This window comes from Phaseolus vulgaris, chromosome 11, assembly GCF_000499845.2.
Source record: "Phaseolus vulgaris cultivar G19833 chromosome 11, P. vulgaris v2.0, whole genome shotgun sequence".
Taxonomy (NCBI): Eukaryota; Viridiplantae; Streptophyta; class Magnoliopsida; order Fabales; family Fabaceae; genus Phaseolus; species Phaseolus vulgaris.
This window is the reverse complement of record NC_023749.2, coordinates 18,615,986-18,626,817: the sequence shown is the minus strand read 5'-3', so window position 1 is coordinate 18,626,817 and position 10,832 is coordinate 18,615,986.

The following is a 10,832-nucleotide window of genomic DNA, read 5'->3' as shown; positions in this document are numbered from 1 at the left end:
TTGTTGAATTTGTTGTCTATATTCTAGAAGTTGTTTACACACAAATCATGAAGAGTCCTTTGATTCTCGGCAAAACCATCAAGCCTATTTACCATGTATCTTTCAAAAGAAGACATGGATGGCATTTCATCTCCTTGATTTCCTGCACTGGTTCCAACACCTAGATTGGTTTCAGGTTGTTCTTCATGGTGAAAATCCATGTCAGCAGTTTGATCTTCTTCATCAAAATCAGCAGCTGCAGCACTTGATGAAGCACCATGATCACCATCTTTGCTCACCCATTTCCCATTTATTTTGGTGAATCCCATCTTGCTAAGAGAGCCATTGTTCATCTCTTGTGTTGACTTAACCAACTCAGATGACTCATCCTCAAGATTCACTTCAAAAAATAGCAAGAATTTATAGATTAAAACAACATATGGATAGTGATAATCACTTAACCTCATGGCTTTTAGCATGTGTTCTTTAATGATGTGGGTCCAGTTGATTTTGATCTTCTTCATGATGCAGTAGATGTATACAAGGTCTTCTTCTGTTAGGACATAATGGTTGCTCCCCCTTGGAGTAAGAATCCAAGTTACAATAAGAGCAAGCACCCTTTCATCTAGCTTTAAGCCTTCAACCGAACAAGTTCTCACTTGGGAATTTTGATTCTTCAAGCAACTCTTGTAGTATTGGACTTTGTTAAAATCCTCCACTACTCCAAGATTTCCCTTATTGATTTTTAGACCAGCATATTTCAGACTAGCAACAGCAGTCCACACATCATAAGTGATCTCCATGTCAACTCCCTTCACATGAGAAACAAGATTGTTTCCCTCAAACTTGAGATTGGTGTAGAATACCCGAATCAAATCAGAGTATATGTTTCCCTTCATCTCCAAGAACCTTCTTAGAGATTGGTTTTTGAGCAGCTTCCTCACATTGTCTAGCTTTTGGCTTTTCAGCCAATCAAAGGAAACAACTTTGGGGTTGTTGATCACCTTTGTGCTAGTTTCAAACCTATACCTTTCAATGAGCTCATTGTCTCCAAAAAACCAGCCCTCTAATCTCCCTCCAGTCCTCACAGCTCTGGTTTTGACCCTCTTTGATGTAGGAGGAGTTGATTCCATGACAGCAGAAAAAGGGGCAAAGAAGACTCACACAAGGAGAGCAAGAGATGTTGCAAGAGATGGCTCAATTGATTGTTCTTATGAGAAAGAACAACTGCAACAGAATTTAAAGAAACACAGAACCAAACTGCATTCAATGATGTGAGTGGGTTTCAGTCTTCAGAGAGAAAAGACTTGACCAAGACCTGCACAGAAAACGTCAGAAAAAGCAGAAAATCACATGGTCATCACATGTGATCTTTGACTAGTCATAAAGGCTCTTAAATTTTCAAGATTTTGGAATATATTCCTTTATGACATGTTGTAACTTCCTCCAGAACGTGATCAGCTTTCAACATTGATTTATTGACTAAGGATTCTTTCATAATTGAGATCTGCAACAGACAGAATTGAAAAAAGAATTAAATTCATTCTTTCACAGTGTTGTCAGAGAGGAAACAATCGGTTGTTTCAAGGAAACAATCGGTTGTTTCAAGGAAACAATCGGTTGTTTTTCTACAGCAGCAAAACAGATTTTGAATTTTAAGAATTTGCAAATAGGATTCAATGTAGATGAAATTAAGTATTTAACCAGAGATATTAAGCATGAATATGAATTTAAAAAGAATTAAAGTTAAAGATAAGGAAGGTTTTATCCTTTATGATGTTCCTTCAATGAGTCATATGACTTTGATCAAAAAGCCTCTTTTGACTATTGAGAACCTTGGACTGATACATAACATTGATTTAGCTTCAATGTTAAACTTTTCCTTCCAAGAACCTGATCAGATGACTCAGCTCCTCATATTCTTCTAGATTCCCTACATGAACATGAATTTAAGCAACAAGGTTTTTCCCCTTACAAATGTGGGTCCATTTGGTTTATTTTTATCATTTGAAACCTCACAACCTTTGGGAATCCATTTCATAAAGCCTCTGGGAACAAAAAATTTTCTTATTTTGCAGAATCTAACATAATGGCCTTTCTTCATGCAATAAAAGCATCTAACAACCGGTTGTTTCGACTTAACAATTGGTTGTTTTATTGGCTGTTTTGAAAAATTCTTTGAAAACTTATCTTGCTTGTTTTGTGGATTAAAACCTAATCCAGCTCTTCCAAAAACACAGTTTTGAGATGCCAAGACATTCTCAAAGTTAGATTTTCCTTTTGAAAGCTTATCCACAGTACTAACAAAAATAGTGCACTTTCTTTTCAAGATTTTCACAATTTTCACAAATGAGAGTGTCGCACTTGCAAGAAGAGTTTTTGCAATGAGTTTCTAGATTTTCAAAATCACTTTTTGATTTTTCCAGCTCTTCTTCAAGTGCCTTAACTCTCTTTTCAAGCCAGCTGTTAAGCTCTTTCAATCGATTGTTTGAAAGAACCAATCTATTAGCTTCATCATGTGTTTCTTGAAAAGCTTTAAGCAATTCACTATAATTTTCAACATTTAGAGAAGCACATGAACTTACATCACTTAAGTTGCATGACTCATCATCTCCTTCTGCAATCAAGAATATGTTTGCCTTTTCTTCTTCACTTGATGATGAGTTTGATGAGGAGACTTCATTCTCATCCCAAGCTATGTAGGCCCTTTTTGACTTTCCCTTCTTTTCTTTGTAGCTTGACTTCTTCTCCTTGCTTTCTTTATTTGGGCAATCTACCTTTATGTGCCCTTGCTCACCACAACCAAAACAAATATAGTTATTGGAATTAAAATCATTGGATTTTTTGTTTCTATACCTTTCTTTGTTGGTGTCTTTGTTGCGGTTCCTTTTCAAGAATTTGCTAAACTTTCTAGATAGCAAACTAAGGTTCTCATCAGCACTTTCATCACTGGATTCTTGTTTGTTTTTGTGTTTGATAGCTTTTAAGGAAATACTCCTTGCATGCTTGTCTTCACTTTCTTGAACATTGAGTCTATTCATCTCCAACTCATGTTCCCTAAGCTTGCCAAACAAAGAAGCCATACTCAATGATGTTAGATCTTTTGATTCAGATATAGCAATTACCTTAGGTTGCCAAGACCTATCAAGACATTTGAGGATCTTGATGTTTAGCTCTTCTTTTTCAAAGGTTTTCTCAAGGCTCATGAGGTGATTGATGATGTGAGTGAACCTCTTCTGAACTTCAACAATAGTCTCACCCTTGAGCATTCTGAACATTTCATACTTTTGGATTAGAGTATGCTTTCTGGCTCTTTTCACTTCATTAGTACCTTCATGAGTTATCGTGTCCCACATTTCCTTTGCTGATTTGCATTGAGAGACCCTGAAAAATTCATCTGAATTCAAGGCAGAAGTTATTATGTTTTTAGCAAAGCAATCAAATTTGGCCTTCTTGCTTTCAGAATCAGTCCATTGAGACCAAGGTTTTTCAATGGAAGATCCATCTTTTTCAAATTTTGGAACAAAGGGAACATTTTCAATTGCATCCCAAATACCTTTATCAAGTGATTCCACAAAGATTTTCATTCTAACTTTCCAAAATTGGTAGTTCAAACCACAAAACAGAGGTGGTCTGTTGATTGAAGCACCTTCCCCAAAAGGTAATCTATCAGCCATATAAAAACAGTTTTAGGATCACACTTGAATAAATTTCAAGAACCAAGCTCTAATACCAATTATAAGAATGTATGGCTTTAAACCAGAGGGAGGGTGAATGGTTTAAAGAGGGTTTTCGCAAACTTTTTGTCTAGAATGAAATTCTTTTAAGAAAACTTGATTCAGAATTCAGTTTGCCAAAAACACAAAGCAATTTAGCACAGCACCAGAAAAACAATCGGTTGTTTCGCAGAAACACAATCGGTTGTTTATACCAGTTCACAAATAAAAACTAAAATTAAAGACTTCAAGAGATAGAGAGATTGTACACACAGGTTTATACTGGTTCACTCTTAAACCAAGAGCTACATTCAGTCTTCCCAGAAACCACGGGGGAATCCACTAAGCAATCAACCCTAGATTACTTACAACACCACCAAAGAAGTTACCTTGATCCCCTCAAGACACACACTTCCTTTGGCTCAGCACAAACACTACCAATAATGTTGATCTTGACAACCTCAAGAGCACACAGCACTTCTCAGCTTCACACATAGAGTTTTCTCAAAGTACAAAAGGATTACACTTGTTACAGAAAGATCTGAAATCAATACAAGATGAAAATCGTATTCCACACTCTCTTGATCAAAGCAATCTCAAAAGCAAACTTCAACTCCTCAAAAGCCAAATCAGTGAAAAACTCAAATCTGTTTTTCTATGATTAAATCTTGGTTGTTTGTTACAAAAACATAACAAACTATTTATTGCTTTCAAAGACTGGTCAAAGCATTTAAGACTGAAGCATATTCAGTTATAAAATCATTCAAAGCTCAGTCAAAGCACAAAACAGTTTTCTGTTATGGTCCCAAAACAAACAATCGGTTGAATACTCGAATCAATCGGTTGTTTTGGTTTGACAGCAAGTCAACCATCAAAAACAGTTTTCAACCTTTCTAAAAACACCTAAGTATAAAACAATCGGTTGTTTCAACAAAACAACTGGTTGTTTTTCACTTAGTTTGAAAAACACTTTCAATTAAAAGGTTTAAGAATGCTTAAGCTTTGGATTCAATCAAGAGTGGATTTACACAAATAATCTACCCCAGATCCTATTCTAAAACATCTCAGCAACAGCAAGCACAGCCAGTCTTCCATCAAACTTCAAAGGGTTTGGATTCTTCAAAGCTTGAACATACTTGATTCAACATTTATCTCGTCGGACGTTGGTTGTCATCATGTCGATGTGAATCCCCTCGCCCAAGTCGATCGTAGTGTTCTCTCTGACCTTACACCATACTGTTTTATCAGTTCTGTAAAGAGTCATTTGTGTCTTGAAGATGTTTGGGTGCTCGTCTTGGTCAGTGAAAAAATCGTATAGTTTGATAGTTAAACCTTTCCACTTAGGAGGGAGTGGTGTGTCGATTATCTCATCTGTGAATGGATATCCTCTCGGGTCTTCCTCGTTGTTAGGGAGATGATGTTAGAATTAGAGGCCTTAAACAAGAGGGGGGAATTGTTTTTGAAAGATTTTCGCATGTATTGAAGGTAGAGTCAAAAGCTATGAAGAATTAATCAATTAAAAATTTGTTCAACCAAATAGAAAGCTGTTTTTAGATTCCAAAAAATCAACTAGTTGTGTTCACGAAACAACCGGATGTTTATACCAGCAGATTTGAAAAACAAAGATAAAACAATTTAATGAGTGTAGGGATAGAGAGATTCACACAAGATGTTTATACTGGTTCACTCTTAACCAAGAGCTACATCTAATTCTCAACTAACCACTAAGAATTCACTATGTAATCAAACCTAGATTATAAACCACACACCAAAAGTGAGATTTTGAACCCCTCAAGAACACACACCACTTTTGGCAAACTACACAGTTTTCAGAAACACCTTCTGAAACTGCACCACACCAGAAAACACAGAAATACAATGTTCAAGGAAGAATGGAATAGAATACACCTGGGTAAATCAAAGATTAAAGTTCAAAATTACAAGACCCAATCCTATTCCACACTTAAGATGATCCAAAAGCTCTTTTAAATCTTGAAAACTGTTTTTGATTAATCTCTCTTTCTTAGTTAATGCATAAGAGTGTAAAACAACCTTTTTGTACCCCAATCACATTGTCAAAGCAGTTAAATAAAAAACCAAAAGCAGTTGGAATCATTTAAAACAGATTAGAACCACCTAAAACAATTCTATTAAGGTTTTCAGAAAAACAACCAGTTGAATTCTCGAAACAACCGGTTGAATCATTTTGACAACAAAGTCAAAACAAAGCCAAGCTTTTCAAACTCATTTTAAAAGCCACTAAGTGTCAAACAACTGGTTGAATCAACATTTCAATAGTTTGAAATTTCACACTCTTTAGAAAACTCATCTTTTCAAAAGGATTAAGATTCAACTAACCTTGGATCATTCTAAAGAGTGAATTAACAATTCAAAGACTTCTAAAAACACACACACAACTAGCAGCAAGCTCTTCAAGCATTCCTCTTGGATTTGCAGACATCAAAGCATCTTGTTCAACAGATGAGTGTTTCTGGAACTTTGGTGAGTTTGATGAGTTTGATGGGTTTGATGGATTTGATGAGTTTGATGGGTTTGATGGGTCTGAGGGGTTGGTGGTGGTGCTCGAGATTGGTCTTCCCGTTCACACCCATCAAGCCGTTGTTGTAGATTTTTATTTTGCTCCTACAAAAGGGGCATTTCCTCCTCATGTCGACGTTGATCCTCTTCATTCCACAACTGATCCACGATGTTTTTTTGCCTTCACTCCTCCATTTGTGCCTAGAGGGTCTGGATTATAGTTATCTGCTCATCCTCCATACGGTCATTGTTAACATTATTCCTTGTTGACACCATCATTGTCGCTTGTGACTTGTTGCTGAAAAATCGAATACTAGCTTGGCCCCGCAGTGGACGCCAATTGTAATTGTATAAGCTAAGGGGCACATATAGTACCTATGACTGGACGTACAGTTTGTTGACGTGTCGGTGGTCTCCCGGTTTCTTTAATTCTCCTTCCTTTAGTGTTGACGCTCTCGGTTGGTTAGGGGTTACCTGCAAAAGGTACTCAGACGCTTTTAGGTGTGTTATGGTAAAATGTGAAAAATGTACCTTACTCCTTCACAGAGGTTCTATTTATAGCATTGGTTTATGGGTCTTAACCCTGATGGGTTGAACATCAGTTATTAACTTATATGTATAGTGGTTCCATGATATCAGGAATGTGTATCTTTCAATTATTCAGTTATTCCGGCATATTCTGGGATGCACATTGACTCATTCAACGCTACTTGTAATTGTTTGTTACTTACTATATTTCCTATGTTTTTTACTCGGGAGGTCGGTCAATGCGACCAAGACTGTCTCGTCCGGTACCGACTGGTACACAAATGCTTCAGGATAACTCTTCAATTCAACTTTCCTTTGAATGAAGAATGAATTCACTGGAAGAATATATATATTCACTAAGGGAATGCATGAACATAATTTACTAAATTCTCTAAGAAAATTCAATGACAATAAGCACCCTTGGAAGGCTTCAAGGTTTGCTTAGTGAATTAAGATTTGCTCATTGAATAACAAATAAAGTTTTCCTTATATAAGTATAACTTAAACATATGAAACATAAATTGAATAAGTGTTGAATCTCCTCATTGTTTCCAATCATGAATCAGCTTATAAAAAACTTGAGTCAGTGATTTGATACTCAAAATTGATCTTAAGAGGATTTGAAAGAATAATAGACAGTACAAGAAAAACACTATATTTTTTTGGTTAAAAACATATGCAAATTATTCAAAATCGACGAAAAAACATTGGATTTGCGTCGGCCAAGCATCAGAGGAAAAAGTCGGGGAAACAAAGTGCCTTTTTCATCGGCCAGCATGAGCGACAAATTTTGTGTAAGCCAAACCGAAGTAAAAGGGACGCAAATGTCGTCGGTCAGGCCAACCTAAAAGCGACGTAATATCGTCGGCTTATGCATGGCAAGCCGATGCAAAACTTAAGAAAAAAATAAAATTTATTTACATGAGCTTAGTCAACGCATAAGTGCTTTAGAAAAAATATTTTATATTTTCTTTCCAACCATTTTACCTGGAACATTTAGAACAACAAATCTCTAATCAGAAAAAATCCTTCACAACACATTCACAATTCAAAATAACAAATCTTCAATCAACATTTACACCACATTCACAATAAAAAAATCATCCAAATAGAAAAAACAAAGTCATCCAAACAATTTCATTCAAACTAAATATTAGTACATAAAATAGAACTTAGAATTAAAATAAATCATAAATTAAAATTGTACTTTAGAAATTAACTAAAAGTATTAGAACTTAATATATTCGATAATACAATTACATAAAAGAAGTACAAATGAAAATATAAAATGTGTCCCATGAAATAGAAATAGCAGTGATGTGATATGTAAAAATGTGTAAAAAAATACAAACAACGTGAATAACTAAAATATTTAATATATAATAAAAATATGAAATAATTAAACTTACAATCAGAGATGCACTTTAAGGAAAGGATTGGTCATCATGCTCTGGAGCAAACATGGGTCCATTCTGCTGCCCATCACTTTTACTCCATGCAGCCCCTATTTATTTTATACACCCCCACATATTTGTAATATTTTCTTGAAAAACTTGGCCAATTTCTGCTGCCCATGACTTTTACTCTATGCAACCCTATTTATTTTCTACACCCACCACTTCACTATTTGCAACATATTCTTGAAAAATATGGGCCCATTCTGCTGTCCAAGACTTTTTTACTCTATGCAACCCCAATATGTTTCCTAAACCCACCAATTCACTATTTGCAAGCTTCTTCTTCCTGCACCCCCACGTTTTTCTTCCTGCACCCCACAATTTTGAATATCCCAAATTAACCTTGACCTTCCTTTGTCACGGTTCATCTTCATCATTGAATATCAATCACTGGTGGAGAGTTTTTGTAGTTGTTCGAGGCAAGGTGGAGGAGTACGCTATGTTGCCAAAGTGTTGTTTGTAGAGGTAAGAATTAAGTTTTTTTTTTATGAGCATGGTGGTTATGGAGATTTCGGGGTTACCGAATATCGGGATCCGGTAATGTATTATGGATTCATGAATCCAGAATTGATTAAATTGTGTTTTCCGGATGAGGGGGTGTTCTAAAAGCAAATTTTGCATAAATTGTTGATTTCCGGATTGCTGAATCCGGAAGCCTAATTCTGTTACGGATTGGTGAATCCATAATGCTTTTTTTTTAATTATGGATTTCTGAATCCAGAATGCATATTTTTGTTATGGATTGGTGAATCCATAATTTTTTTTTGAATGATGGGTTTCTGAATGTGGAATGTATATTTTGAATTAAGGATTGGTAGATCCGAAAATTTACTGTCAATCCGAAAAAACGGATTCCATAATCCAGAATGTAAAAAAATAAGTACATTTTACATGCATTTTGGGATTTCTAAAAAATAATAGGGACAATATAGTCTTTGCATAACTTTTTGGTGGTGCAGGAAGAAAAATATAGGGGTGCAGGAAGAAACTGCCCTATTTGCAACATATTAATGAAAAACATGGGCCCATTCTGCTGCCCATCACTTTTACTCTATGCCGTCCCTATTTAATTTATACACTTACCAAATTACTATTTGTAACAGTTTCTTGAAAACTTGGCCCAATCTGTTGTCCATGACTTTTACTCTCTGCAGCACCTATTTATTTTCTACACTCACCAGCTTTTATTTTTTTTAAAATTATATATATGACAAATATTTAAAACACAACAATTTCCTTTAAGTAAAACGGAAAAAAAAAACCTCTATATAATGTACTTAATTATTACAACATAACCAATGAAAAAAAAAAAAAAACTTCTAAATGTATAATGTATTTAATTATTTCAACATAACCAACGGAAAAAATAAAAAAAATTCTGATGAAAAACGCAATTTCCTAAATCATTCTTTAATCTCTTTTCTTTCCAATCATCTCTCCTTTTATTAATTACCTTTCCTTTTATTCTCATTTTCATTCCTTGTATAAGAAAACTTTAACCTTCAAGTCATATTAATTTAATTTTAGTCAAATTGATATGATAAATCCTATTAAATCAGTTTTAGTTAAATTGAGATGAGCTTAACATATGTATTGTGATAATAGGTACACACTCAACACCTTCCTTCTCTTCCATTTTCACGTACATAAGATCTCAAGGTGTTTCATTACAATTCTGATTTTTTTAACTTCAAAACAAAATTATGTTTGTAGTATTCAGGTAAACTCAACAGCAATCACATAAAAAAACAACATTCACATAAACAACACATAAACAACAATAATCACAAAAAAAATTAATTAAAAACTCAAAAATTTTAAAACTTAACCCAGAAAGAATACACATTGGAGCAGCGACGATGAAGGCACTGGGAGCTGAACATGGTGGAGGGAACTGGAGACACGACGGAGGTAGTGAGGGTCACAACAGACTTCAGTTAAAAGAAGAATTTTAAACATTTAATTAAAAATTTATAAACTCAAATAAAACTTTAAAAAAATTAATTTAGTTTATACAATAAAAATAAATAAATAATTCAATTAAATTTAGGTTTGAAAAATCATTTATTCTTACCAGTGTTGTTTCTATCTACTATTATCTAAAAGTAATCAAGTTATTAATGTCTCGATAAAGAATATATTCTCTTATCATGCTTTTAGGTATCCTCTTGAGAATTACGTGCTTTACTTTTTTTTATCTTCATTTATAAACTCGTAAATAAAGGTGCATGGAACTCAAATTTTTTTTTATTTATAACTAATTAAAGTTAAATTTCTTGGGAAAAAAACACATTTTTTTAAGTGAATTATGCCATACAAGTTTCTTTGAATTCATGTGGAAGTTTTGCTCATTAGTTGAGAATTTGCTAGGCAAATTATTCAATGTATGTAAATTAATTTTACTTAATTTCCTAAGTAAAATGTTTATCAAAGAGAATTCTCAAAAGCTAAGCATATATACACCTACATTATGAAAAATCTTAAATGAAAACTCACGCAAGATGCATATTTAAATGAAAACAACTAAAGATTTAAAAACTTTTGCAAATATTTAAAATATAAAATTAATGAAAAAAATAGAAATAATAGAAAATTGGATTGTCTTTGAGTAGCA